Genomic DNA, 14,755 nt, shown 5'->3' with positions numbered 1-14,755 from the left:
GTGATCGTCATTTCCTGAAGACAATGAGGAAGCAGAAGCAAGATCGTTCGACGGTGAAGAAGAATTTGAAGAAGAACTTGAAGACGCAACAATCTCCCCAGACCCCACTGGCTCAGGAAGGACTTTCGTAGACAAAGCAGCAGTCTCCCCAGGCCCCACAGGCTCAGGAAGGATTTCCGTGACACCGTCGGTGTCGATTAGAGCAGGCTCGTTGTGAGCATCAAGATCAGCAATTCCATTCTCCTCTCCTTTGTCGTAGGTCAGAGGAAAAGGAATCCTCTTCACGCGTGTTGTGTGGATCCAATGTTTCTTCCCTGCCACTCGTACGGTGGTCTGCGTGGCCAAAAGGACTTGGTGCGGTCCCTTCCAGCGAGGTGCAAGACAGGAGCACCTCTCAAAGTTCTTGAGTAGGATCCACTGGCCAGGTCGGAGTCGATGACCTGGGCCCTCGTATTTTACAGGGAGGCCTTCTCGCACCCGTTGATGAAACAAATACAAGTTTTGCATTAACTGGTCACAGCAGTTAAACAGAAGCAGGTGTTCGACATTTTTCAACAATTTGGGTTTTGGGATTTTCCATATATTGGCTGGCCTCCCCATGATGAGTTCATACGGGGAGAGCCCTGTCTTTGATTGTGCGGTCATCCGCATTGACAATAAGGCTATTGGTAAGGCGTCAGGCCATTTCAAATTACTATGCGCACAAACTTTTGTATCTTGTTCTTCAATATACCGTTATGGTGTTCTACAAGTCGGGTACGCTGAGCATGCCTGGCCGAATGGAACCGTTTATCAATCTGCAATCCCGTGCATACTTGCAGGATGACAGCAGCGATAAAATGTGGACAAATCAGGCCAACTGACTCTCGGCAAGCCAAACCTAGTAAAATATTCTGTAAGCATGGCTTTCACCGGTGACATGGCTGTGGCATCTTTTAGAGGAAAAGCTTGAACCCATTTAGTGAAGGCGCAAATGACTACTAAAACATACCTATAATTCTGACAGCGCTCCATCTCAATAAAATAAAAATGTATAACCTCAAAAGGCATGGAAGGGGACCAAAACTACCCTTGGTGTCAGTGTTCCTTTTCCAATATTATGCTGCAAGCATATCATGCAACCCTGGACAAATCTATCAGCAGTCTTCTAAATATTAGTATTGTACCAGACAGGATCGAACAGTTTGCAAATCTTTTTGGCACATATGTGTGTTGGACCATGAGCCATTGTCACCATAGAAGTAACATAGGCATTGGGTAGCATCCATCTATGCTTTTCATTATCCACCAAACAACCCTCATCATCTAGACTTGCTGGACCCTCGGCGCATTATTTGATTTCATCTAGAGTAGCGTCAGCCTGAATTTCTTTTATAAAACCAATTCCTTCATCTATCATACAAGTGTCAGTGACCCCTTTTGTTGGATCTAACACGTAGATTTTGGAATGCAAATGAGTGGCAGTCTGTTTAGCTATTCTGTCAGCAAAAGCATTTCCTTTTCCTCCATCATCTGTCACCTTCTGGTGAGCGGCACACTTCATTATTGCTAACTGTGTATGAAGCGCAAGTGCTGAAAGTAACTGAACTATTAAAGTGCCATGCTGAATCTTTGTTGCATGCGAGGTCAAGAAACCTCTCTCAGCCCATAGTCGACCAAACCTGTGAACTACCCCGAAGGCATATTGGCTGTCCGTGTATATGTTCACACTTAGCCCATCAGAAAGTTCACAGGCTCTAATCAATGCAATAATGTCTGCAGCCTGCGCAGAATTATGCGGAATTCGTTTGGTTTCCACAATAGTGCTTAATGTGGTGATTGCATAAGGAGCAGTGGATGTACCATCCGGGAGTTTAAAGCAGTAGACATCACAAAACAGCTCCCCTTGCGGATTCTTTAGAGGTGTACCACTTAGATCAATTCTGCCCTTAGTTTCTTGTTCTGTGGTACAGTGGCAGTCCTGTGACATTTTGTCACTACAATCAGTTTCTTGCGGAAGAGGCAATAGCTTGACTGGATTTAAAGAGCAACATCTCTTAATTTGGATATGCAGAGCAAATAGAATCAGCTCATACCTTGTTAGTCGTGCTGATGTGAGATCTTGCGTCTGCGTTCTGTTTAACAGAACGTCTACAGAGTGGGGTACCATCACGGTTAAAGAATGACCTAAAGCCATACCCCCACTTTGTTTTATAGATGCAGCTGCAGCAGCTACAGCTCTCAAACATCTCAGCAAAGTGCATGCAACAGGGTCTAACATGGAGGAAAAATAACAGCATGGTCTATTCTTGCCCCCATGTTCTTGCGTTAAAACAGCCAAAGCGCATCCATCACATATTCATGCACATACAACACTGAAATCTTTTCATAATTTGGTGTGCCCAAAACCAGTGCGGAACAAAACGCTGCCTTGAGCAGATCAAAAGCATTCTGGCAATCCATGGTCCACGGTAAAGGCAAAGAAATGCCTTTCTTTGTCAGTGCCAACATAGGTTTTATCATTAATGAAAAATGTGAGATTCACTGTCTACAGTATGAAGCCATGCCTATCAAAGCTCTGACCTCCTTCTGTGTTTTTGGGACAGACATGCTAGAGATGCTTTGTATCCGTTCAGGTGTCAGTCTTCTTCCCTCCTTCGACAGGAGACAGGCTAAATAAGCAACCTCCTGTTGACAATGTTGAAACTTCTTCAACAAAGCCTTATGCCCATGTTCTGCTAAATGGATAAGCAGTAACACAGTGCCCTCCTTGCAAGCAAGTTCAGAATCTGCAGCTAGAAGCAAATTGTCTACGTACTGCAACAACATGGAAGTAGAAGGTAACTCAAGTATATCAAGTTGTTCTTTTAATGCTCTACTATAGATGCTTGGACTCTCATTATACCCTTCTGGCACACAAGTGAATGTAAACGAGCATCCCCCTAGGGTGAACGCGAACAAATATCTGATATCAACATGCACAGGAATACTGAAAAAAGTGTTTTTCAAATCCCCAAGACTAAAATGTGTAGCTGTAGCTGGAATCATGGTCAATATTGTAGTAACATCACATACAATCGGAAACTGTGGAGCAACAACCTTATTAATCGCGCGCAAATCAATAATGAACTGATTAGGAATCACATTAACCCGTTTCTTATAAACTGGTAGAATCAGACTATTACACATGCTCCCTGCAATTTCTTCAGTCACACCGATGTGTACAAAATCAGAAATAATGCTCTTCAAAGCCTGTTCACCTTCAACGAAATACTGCGGAATATGTGGCAATTTAACACCTGGTTTCAACACAATTTTAACTGTTTCAATTTGTAAAATGCCAATGTCATTCTCATTAACTGCCCATAGACACGTTGGAACCTTATTCAATTCAGGCGGTAAAGCTCTAGACAAGAATTGTGGAAAGGAAGTTTGTTGAGGCGAAATCGTTAAGTACACTCCATTGGGAGAACAGTAAATTACAGCATTCAATTATTTTAATACATTTAATCCCAACAAATTGTCGCCACAATTTGTCATCAAAAGAAATGGACATGAATCAGTGAATGGCCCCAGTGAAATCCGTACCGGCCGGGAGACCGGACTAACCACTGGCGTACCAGAATCCCCTACAGATGTAGTTCTGCCCTGACAGTGGAATATATGGAACCCATGAATGATCAATAGAACACTTCTGTGCTTCTGTATTTATCAAGAATAGATAGATGCTCCCTATTCCCCCCCCCCTTCATTTCAACGTAGGGCCCTTTGTGATCGACAGGAATAGGTACTGGTTCCAAACTCTGCTTTGGGCTGTCCTAGCAGAAGACTATATCATCAAATGCAAACTCCTCAGAAAAATAGACAGTCGAAGGATCATTGAAAATGTTCCTACAATTAACACTTTGTTGCTGAATGTCTTGTGAAGGTGTCTGTTGATTCTGTGCAAACTGACTTTTACCAGGACCCCCTATCCCAGGACACCCTCTGGATCATCTAACCATGGCACCATATGTGCTATTCGATCTCTGCTGGAGGATTGGGCATTGTGCTCACCAATGGCATTCCTGTCTACAATATGCATATTGGTTCATGTGTACAGGACCCAGTTGTGCATTACTCTGTAGTTTAAATTGACATCTAAACTGTTTATTTCCACCTCTGGCTCCTCTAGCAATCTGCTGCAATAATACTCTCAAGTCTCCTTTCTTCTTTTCCACTCTCTCCTTCTCTGTATTAATTCTTTTTTCATAGTACTGAGCCATATGTAATACTTCAGATTGTGATTTTGCTTGCCATATGCTTTCAGAAGTCATTATCTGTGATTGGATTTCAGGCAACAATCCACGCACAAACTTGTCTACAAATAGCCTTTTTCCTGACTCTGTACTCAAGTCTTGACCATTAAAAACTGAAAATACTTGTTCAAATCGATTAAAATACTCAGTTGCACCCTCTGACTTCAATTGTATGCAAGCCGTAAGCTTATCCCATATGATTCTTTTCTCAGGAACCAGAGTTTTTAATTTAACCACTTTTCTATCTGGCAACATCAGTATCACTTGTGGTGGTTTCTCAACAGCATTTGTTTCCCCATCTATTCGTACTACGTTAACCTATGTATCACCCATCCCTGCCTGATCATCTACAGTTTTAATCTGCTTCCAATCATCAGCAGGTAGGATCACGGGGAACAGCAAATCTATATCACCCAGTGTGAAAACTGATGAATGCAAAACAGATTCAATTTCTTTATAAAATCCTGTTGGATTCTTTAATATCTGTAAAACCTATAGCCAGTCCCTGCTGTCAGTGGCCGGTGTTGGACCTTCTACATTTTGTGTTGTTCTGCCCACACTACACAGACCTAAGACGGAAAACACTTTTGCCACTGTTTGTAAGTTTATACTGTGGATTTTGTTTTTTAAATGTTGAATTGGATTTTGTACTACTGTGTAGTTTTATTCTGTTTATGGTTCATGGATAATCTGTTTCCGAATAAACTTAATATGATGAATTATTAGTCTAATGGTATTCACTTCCTGTCTAGAAAATGGGACATGAACAAACTGAGAAACATAATGTGCTTTAATAGTAGGAGCAGGCATTCCCGCTGCGGCATCAGCTGGACTTTTTACTTTCGGAACAAATGCCGGAGGAACCTCCCTCATCAGCAGTTGTAAAATAGGCAAATCTGAACGCTTATTAAGCAACAAAGCTAAATCAAGTGAGAAAGTAGTCTAAGCAGTATCAGGCGAAAATGCTCTCCTATAAATGACCATCAAATCTGCGGGACAACAAAACTTTCTCTTCATAAACTCATCTTGTAGATACTCTACCATCACCTGTAACACTTTCCTTTGCATTGCTGGAGCATACTGACTAAACGTATCATGCACTTCAATGGGAGAAATTGAAACATCCGAAATCCATTTAAGAGCGTCTCTTGTGCAAATGCGCATTTCTATGCACATTGGTTTCAATGGAGGAAGAAATCTTTTCTGCACATATGAGGCTTCCCGTCCATTACCATTCAATTCAACTTTCTGTAACTGATCTAGCTCCCTTTTAAACTCAAATACCTTCTCAACATGCTCATGTGCTTTCACTGCAGAGTCCCTTGAGCGGACAAGGACATTCAAATCCCTCAAACTCTGTGGGACATTCATGTCCGTCAAATCACTCCATATATCCGCTAAATGCGTTCCCATCCATTCTATCAAAATCTGTTCAGGAATACTTTCTTGGACAGAAATCACAACTAAAACAGCCAATTCATCGCCTTCCGCTAAGTACTTTTTAGACCACGTATGCAATTATCTTTAGCCCACGTATGCAATTATCTTTTTCTAGCTTTAGATACTGTACCACGAGTCACTATCCTTGAATCAGCTCCCGTCCCTTCAACTACTACAAGTGGAGCAGAACCACTTGGTAAAGAAAGTTCAGACAAATCTTGTTCAATAGGTAGCAGATAGAATACTGCTGGTGTTGGAGACAGAATTAAGGGGACGGCAACTGTCGGTAGGGGTGGAGGTGCAGGAGGAAGAACAACAGGAAGAGGAGGAGGAACTACAATGGGAGAAGACAAGACAACGGGAGGAGACACATAAGGAGGAGGTGCATTTGCAACAGTTCTACGTTCATTCAACAATTTAATTAGTTCATCTGATGTATGAAAATCCTGAGATGGATATATCTTCTGCACTTTAAGTGAGAAAGCCCTATCCATACTTCTGAAAGATTCAGACTGTTTCTGCCGATCATGCAATAATGCTTTTTCAGTATTTGTCATGTATCTACGTGCATGTTTTTCTTTACTTTTAAGTTGCTGCATAATTTCCTTTCTCCAATCTTTAATTGCATCAAATGCTGCAGGCCTAGCCTTTTTCTTCAACAATATAGATTCTAAATACTCTAGTCGGGCAATTTCAAAACTGCCATAGACTGGCCACTAACGTTTGGAAACATGTCTAGTTTGTCTGTGCCAAATATTATTAAATGTGATACTACTTAGGCCATACTTACAGTACATTAAACAAGCCGGCGAACGAATGGGTGGCGCCGGTTGGCCTCATCCCAAAGATTGTATCTCTCTGCAGAATAATACCCTGAAACAGGATGACAATTTCCCAGACATGTCAGATTACTGGTGTTACCTGGCGTCATTTGTATTCGCGTTTACATAACTAACCAATATCAAGATTTTTAGGAATCGGGGCATGACTCACCTGATTTCAAAGATAATAAGGGTCCAATTGGTTTTCAAAGGATCGTCGTGGCTGACGATTTCGGCAAAGAGCCCGCCTCGATATGGGGACCCTCGTCAAGATATCCTCATGAACCGCTTGCTCACCGTCCAGGGATCGGGTTGTGCAGTCTGCTGAGGAGTCGCGTCTCGTTTTGCAGGGGCCCCCTTCACACTCCGATCCCAATTCGGTAGCCACATCTCTTTTTCAGCGATGTGACATCAATCTTGAGGGTCTCTGTTCGGGTGCCATCTGAAAGATCAAAGAAATATCGAGGCTTAGTACCACCAAAATGAAATACGCCAATCACTAGTTCAGAGATACATGTATTATTTATTTCTGTAAAGATAGCTATCTGGCTCCCAAAACCTCGCAATGTGTACCAGCCGACACCGTGAGGGGAGAGAGTGCTGGACATTACAAAGCATGCATCTTTTATACAGAATCCCTGTTACATCGTCCAGCCCTTCTCCAAGTCAACATTTTACTAGGGTTCATTCCCAGTTCACATGACAAATACAGCAATGTTGTCTTCAAACACTTGAGATGTTTTTCTATACACAGAATACAATGTTAACGTTGGTCCTCCGACTTAAAGTAAGTCCAGTTTCAAGAAATGAACACAATGGGTTTCTGCAAAGGCACACAGTTTCAGCTATTCGGTATTCTATTCCACTGTTTGAACAAGGATGGAGCTATTGGTGCAGACAACATCTAAATTGAGGTTCAGTTCAGCTTCAAAGTTTCTTACTGCAGGACAAACATTCTGCTTCAGCAGCCTCAACATGTTCACACAGTGCAAAGTTCATCTTTCCCTGCTGCAGCCAAAAACACAGTTTAACATGAGACAGAAACAGGAGTTAAATAAAATGGCGGATGATTCTAAAATGGCGGCGTAGTCAGCCTCATTCAGGTTCATTCAAACACGGTTTTCAGTGCGATGCAAATGTGCTTAGGCAAATGTTCATTATCAGGCGCTATTATGTAAAATATGGTTTTACAATTGCAGATAGTGGTTTGGGAGCTGTTATTATTTGCAAGGGTCACAGTATATCTTGATCCGGCTTTCATTACAGTGTTTGGTTGTGGAATATTAATTGTTACACTTTCATTCATCCTTTCATTCGGGCTCAGGCTTGGGCTGGAGCTTAGCGTTATGACAGGGGAGGACGTGGGGTTTGGGATGAAGTTAGCTGCCATGTAACGTCTAGAAGCAAACTTAGCAATAGTGGAAGGTACTCCAGTTACATTAAAAAGGAACTGAGTGATGTTAAAAGATCATTCACTACCATTAAAAAGTGATCCAATGGCATTGACAGGTGTACTCATATTCCATATTCCAGTAGTTCCCTCCTCTCTTCATTTAGATGGCCAGCCCAGATAAAAGATGTTCCCCAATAAATTCCTAATACAGACATCATTACTGCAAACAAAATAGCTATAAAATGAAGACTGCAATTCTAACTATACATCCTGGTACTACTAATGCTATTTCTATCATCTGCTGTCGATGAGTATCTGAACGTGGTAATTTCCATCGCTGGTATACCTGTAATGTGGAAAGAAACGAGGAGGGGACGTGAGGTAAGGAGTGGGTGAGGAAGGGGAAAAAGGAAAAGAAAGAGAGAGAGAGAGAGAGAGAGAGAGAGAGAGAGAGAGAGAGAGAGAGAGAGAGAGAGAGAGAGAGAGAGAAAGAGGGATAGAGGTAGAGTGTGTTAATTTACATAGCTGATGCCATAGCAGCAATGCATTTTTTTCTCACTTTTTACACATGCACTTAATACAATCTGAAAGAAGCTACACAAGTTGAGGTAGTGTTGTCTTCATTTTGGACACTTTGTGTTGAGTCCAGTGGGTCCCTGTGAATGTCTGAGAGGTGTATCCAATATCTCAATCCTTTTACTTTCAGTACGAGGGGGGTGGAAAACACCACCTTGTAGGGCCCATGGAACTTGGGGTTGTTCCATTTCCGCACAAAACTTCTAAAATAGACCAGATCCCCCTGCAACAATAGCTGTGTGGGGCTAGTGTCAGGTTGTGGGGCAGACATTTGTGTTTCTTCTGTGTGTGGTGGAGCCATTTGTTTTGCGATACACCTTACCTCACGTGTCAGTTGGGACAGGTACTGTTTAAATTCTTCTCTCAGAATTGCTGCTGTCCTATGAGCACCTGATGCTCTCCTCACAGGTGATAAGGGTGTTTGCATAGGCCTGCCAGTTACTATTTCGTGGGGGGGGACAGGTGATGGTCCTTACTGGGCTGTGTGTGCAAATGAAACGGGCCAGTGGCAGGCAATACACCCAATTATTTTTTAGGGTGTTACATATTTTGGAGAGTCTGCTCTTACAGAGGCCATTGATCCTCTTCACCACCACATTCACTTGTCAGTGGTAAATTGAGTGAATACAATGTTTTATTCCTAGAGGGCAGTTATTTCCTTGAACAGGTCATTGAAAAAATGGGTGCCGTTATCCGATCTTAAATCATCACACACACCCCAACGGGGGAAAACCTCTCTGATAAGGAATTCTGCAGCACACTTGGCATCTGTGTGGGCACATGGACCGGCCACAATCAAATATCGTGCCCCATTGCATCATTCTCGCATCTCTGCATAGTCAATGTGAAGCACACAGAAGGGACCGACGGAGCGGGGTGAGGTGCCTCTCAGTGTTCTTAGTGTCATGCCTGTACTGAACAGTTGGCAAGTTGTACATTGGACCACCATTCTTGATAGGTGCTCCTGTAAATGTGAGACCAACCAGTCTTCTTGAATGTCTGGTGTAATGTATTACTTTGAGCTATGGGATGGGTAATGCAATTGCTCGAAAGCGGTGTGCAATAATTCCACAGGCATTACTACTTTCCCTGTTCTTTGATGCCTCCATAAGAGATCTGTGGGTGATTGCACACACCCACGTTTGAGCCACATGTCCTGTTCTTCTGGGGATGCCATCTGCTGCAGTCCAATCACTTGCGCGATTGGGAGTGCTGTGTATGTGTCAGTGTCTGGCTTAGTGTTGACTGTGGTCATGATATATTCAACAGATGTTGGCACGGGGAGATATGCTACAGTTTTAGCTTCCGTGTCGGTGACTGCGATCTTCAATGAGATTTTGTCTTTGCTGTGTGCATGCGCTGTGCATTTGACAACCCCCACCACAGAGGGCTCTGCGAGGGCGGAAATGAATGTGTTCAGCATGGTGGCATGCTGAACTGGTGAGCCATCTGCTCTTCTGAACCCCCTCCTTCTCCAACGTGACAGACCTGTGCGCAACGAGGTGGTGACAGAGTCTGAATAAATGGTGGCATAGCACCCCTTAGAGGCCTGCAAGGCCTCTATGAGCGCTACCAGCTCAGTGGCCTCTGCTGAATAATGTGTGGGTAGTCTCCTCATTACCAGTGTTTCGTATTCTCCCTCATCTAGGCATACTACTGCTGCCCCAACATGGCTTTCACCTATGTCTGGGTCAAATGATGATGACCTATCAATGAAGAGGACTTCTCCCTCCTCTATGGGGCTGTTTTTGGGGATGTCATCATCTTCCCCTTCATAAGATGTGCAGTCATGCTGTTGCAAATCTTCAGCTGTACATGGCTGAGTGAGGAACATGGTGGGATTAACAGTCTTGCACCTCACGACATGGATGTGGGGGCTAGACAATATGATTGCATATGCTGATGCTCTTTGAGTGGTGAGTGTGGACTTGGAGCGGTCTAGAGTTGCAAAAGTGAATGCTCCATGTACAAAGTTACTGAGCAACCCATGACAATTGTGGAACTCCTTTCAATGGCAAAGGCTGCGGCGGCAAGAGTGTATTTGCATGTGAACTGTCCCTGCATGACAGAATCTGGCATCCCACTGTAACATGATAGGGGTTTATGACCCATCATGATTTTCTGTGTGAGTACTGCTGTCATTAGCGTGCAATTTGAGTGGGAGAAAATGTAAAATTCCTGGGTGTAATCTGGAGTGGTAAGAACAGGTGTTGTTGAGATTACTTCTTTTAGGTAATTAAAACTAGTGATCATCTATAGGAGTGGTCTTGTGTATGCTGCATAGTCTAGGATACATGCCCTGCAATAGTTGCATAATCCTAGGAATTTGTGCATGTCCTTCACTGTGAGTGGTTTTGGAGTGGCACGTACTGTTGCTGCCCTGTCAGGAATTATTCTTTTTCCGTCTTTAGAAATCAGCTGCCCTCGGTAAAGCACCTCTAGTTGACAGTATTGGAGTTTCACCTTATCCGCTTTGTATCCTTTTCTTGCTAGCAATTGTAGTAAAGCGATAGAGTCCCTTTGACAGTCTTGCTCAACGTCTCTGCAGACCAGTAGGTCATCTACATATTGAATTCTCGTGCTGGGTACCTGGATGTTCCCTAGGTCTTCATTTAGTATCCTGTTAAAGATCCTGGGGCTCTCAGATTACCCCTGGGGCAAGCAAGTGTGTGTGTAGTGCTTTGCGCCTAGGGTAAGGGTTGTGAGGTATTGTGAGTCTGGATGCAGGGGAACTGAGAAGGTGGCATTCTTCAAATCTACCACAGTAAAATGGGCAGCTTCCTTAGGGATACTCCATAAAATGGAAGCAGATTTCGGGACAAGTGGAAATTCTTTCTGCACTATGCCATTAAGGGGTCTCAAATCCTGGATCATCCTCCAATTGCCCCATGTTGCCTTTTTTTTTAATGGGGTATATAGCCGTATTGCATGGTGAGGTGGAGGGTATTATGATCCCTTGGTGCAACAGGGCCTGTAATGTTTCTTGAATTCCTTCCTTTGTTTCCCTGGACAGTGGATACTGTTTCACCCGTGGGAAACCGCTCCTGGCTTAAGGGTAATTCTCACAGGGGTCAACTCCTTCAGCATCCCTACATCGTTGGAGTTTGTGGGTACATATTGAAAATCGGCCTGGCTGAATGGAGGTGGTGCGACAACAGCCATTAGGGGGCTCTGAGCTTTTCTATCTCACAGGTTATACAGATCTTGAGGATGATTTCCTGATCATTACTACCATCCTTGAAGAGTTCCTCATCGGACAATTGTTGCAAGGGCACATTGGGGTCAATACAAAGTACAGTGTGCCATTGGCACCCGTGAAAATATGATATGATATTTTATTTGTATCTCGCTCGTACACAAGTGTTTCAGAGTGCGACAAGGCAAGGGAGGGGAACAGGGGAGAACAAAACAGCGATCTTACTAGGCCCAGTGACATTGAGAATGTGCAAGTGCATGGGAAAGGGGAAAAGTGCATGGAAGGAGGAGAGTGGAAAGTGCAGAGCAGAGGCGAACAGATAAATGGTCATAAATACAAATACATAGATAATGGAACAATAAACAGGGGCAGTGCCCTCAGCAAGTGGCAAGTGCTGTGTTTACGGCAGCAGGGCTGGGTAAGTCTGATAAGTGCATAAAAGAAGAAAATGAGGGTGTGGAGGGCTGTATGGGTACATAGAGGGTCCCCAGTACGAGGGGAGGCCGGGAGACAGTGCAGAAGGGTGGCAGGGTGAGCAGGTACTTGGGCCTGGGGGCAGAGGGTGGCCAGGTACACAGTGCCAAGAGAGAGCAGATCATCAGGGCAGAGGAGGAGCAAAGACAGATGCAAAGAGAAAGGACTTGAGTTGCTTCCGGAACCAAAGATTGTTCTCAAGTTTTGGAGTGGCAGGGAGGCTGATCCAGAGGGAGGCCCCAGCCGAAGACATGGATCTCCCCACAGCTCGTTTCTTTGAAAAATGACTGACCCTGAGGGAGTTGGAGGTAGAGGAGATAAGGGCTCGAGAGGGGAGGATTTTGCAGTGGGATAGCTGAAGGTATTTTGGACCCAGGCCCCAGAAAGCCTTGTGCACAATGCAGAGGGTTTTAAATGTAATCCTTGCATCCACTGGGAGCCAATGGAGAGATTTCAGAGCTGAAGAGATATGACCCGAGGGCTTGAGGCCAAGGACAAGTCTTGCAGTCCTGTTCTGGATTAGTTGCAGAGGGTGAACAGTAGAGACAGGTAGATTTAGAAAGAAGCTGTTACAATAGTCCAACCTAGAGAGGACCAGAGCCTGGGAGACAGTGAGCTTCTGGGGCAAAGGGAGGAAAGGAAGAGTACCTCTGAGGAGGTGCAGTAGGAAGTTTGACTTTTTAGATATCTCCGAGATGTGGGCGGAGAAGGAAAGTGTGGAGTCAAGATGACCCTGAGGTTCTTAGCCTCGCAGGTGGGGATAGGAGGAGGGCTAAGCGGGGCTGGCCAGAGAGAGAAGGGAAAGGATGGAGAAGGTGTGCTGATGAGGAAGATCTCCGTCTTGCTGGCATTCAGACAGAGATCATTGGCGGCACACCAATCTTGAATGGCAGTTAGGCAATCTGAGATGAGAGAGGGAGAGGAGGTGGCTGAGGGCATCCTGAAAATGAGTTGAGTGTCATCAGCATAGCACTGGAAATTGGAGCATAGAATGGCAGTGCAGTGGGCGGGAGTTGCCAGGTATTGGTTGAAAAGCCAGGGCGAGAGGTTAGACCCCTGGGGAACACCACAGGTAGAGAGGAAGATAGATGACCCCAGTTGAACCTGGGAGGGTCGATCAGAGAGGAAAGAGGTCAGCCAGGCTAGAGCCTGATCAGAGATACCCAGGTTCTCACAGAGGCGATTGAGCAGGATGGTATGATTGACTGTGTCGAAGGCAGAGAGAGATCGAGTAGGGTGAGGACAGAGGGAATGTTTGAGTCAAGGTTGGAGAGCTGATCTTCACGGATATTCCAGAGAGCAGTTTCCATGCTTCTGGCCACTCTGAAACCAGACTGGTGGTCAAGGAGACAGCCAACAGAATCAGAATGAAGGTTAAGCTGAGAGATGGCCAGCTTTTCCAGGAGTTTGCCCAGAAAGGGAGTAATGGAGATTGGGTGATAGTTAGCCGGACAGGAAGGAATTGCTGTGGGTTTCTTGAGAAGAGGATGCACAAGGGAGTGTTTCATAGGGGAGTGGAAGGATCCTGAGGCAAAGGAATGGTTGCAGAAATCAGCAGGGGCCGGCAGCGAGAGTGTCAATGTGGTCCTTGATGGTTTTAGAGGAGCAGGGATGAACCTGTTTTGAGGAGGCTTTCATAGATCGGATTTGTCTAGCGAACTCATCAGGGGAGAAAATAGGAAAGGGAAAGAAGGAGGGAGGGGGGATGGTTAAAGGGGGGTTAGCAAGCACAGACTGAGGGGGAATAGGAAGGGGAGGGGAGGAGAGGGTGGGCAAGATGTCCTGGGTTTTTGAGATAAAGTGAGAGGCCAGGTCATTGCAGAGAGCCTGGGAGGCAAGAGGGGGGGTAGAGACTGCAGCAGGGTTGGCAAGCTCCTTGCAGATTTTAAAGAGTTCAGCTGAGTTGTTAGATGCCGCAGAGACATGGGCTTGAATGTGGACTCTCTTCTTGGAGCGGACAGAGAGTCGGTATAGCCTTTAGAGCAGGCGACAGGCCAGTTTGTTAGAGGATGAACAAGAAGCCCTCTATTTCCTCTCAGCCGCCATACACTTACGTGTAAGTGTAGCTAGGTCAGATTCAAACCAGGAATTACACTTGGCTTTGGACTTCAAGCGGATCCTCATGACAGGGGCAAGAGCATCAAGAGTATCAGAAATGGAAGAGCAGAGAAGGGACAGGGTTGTGTCAGGGTGTGAGTCCGCCAGAGGAGGGGGGGGGATTGAGAAAGCCTCAAAAGGCACACGCTTCATTGGTCGGATGTCCGAGAAGGTAGGTGGCAGTGTTGGGGTGAGCTTGCCTTGGGGGAAAGAGAGTGAGAGATGAGAGGAGAGAAGGCAGTGGTCACTCCAGGAGAGAGGAGTGGTCAGAGGTATAGAGAGGGGGAGGCCAGAGGAGATCAGGACATTGAGTGTGTGTCCAACAGAGTGCGTCAGGCCAGAGGGGAGGATAAAGAGGGAGAGGGAATTGCAAAGGTCATGAAAGAATAAAGATGAGGGACAGGGAGAATCGAGGTGGATGTTGAGGTCACCAAGGAGGAAGAGTTGAGTGGTAGAGAACAGGAGGGAGGAGGAGAGGTCA

Source organism: Ambystoma mexicanum, chromosome 12 (genome assembly GCF_040938575.1).
Source record: "Ambystoma mexicanum isolate Mex_15411 chromosome 12, UKY_AmexF1_1, whole genome shotgun sequence".
NCBI classification, from domain to species: domain Eukaryota; kingdom Metazoa; phylum Chordata; class Amphibia; order Caudata; family Ambystomatidae; genus Ambystoma; species Ambystoma mexicanum.
The sequence above is the reverse complement of the archived record's forward strand: the minus strand, read 5'-3'. Positions refer to the sequence as shown.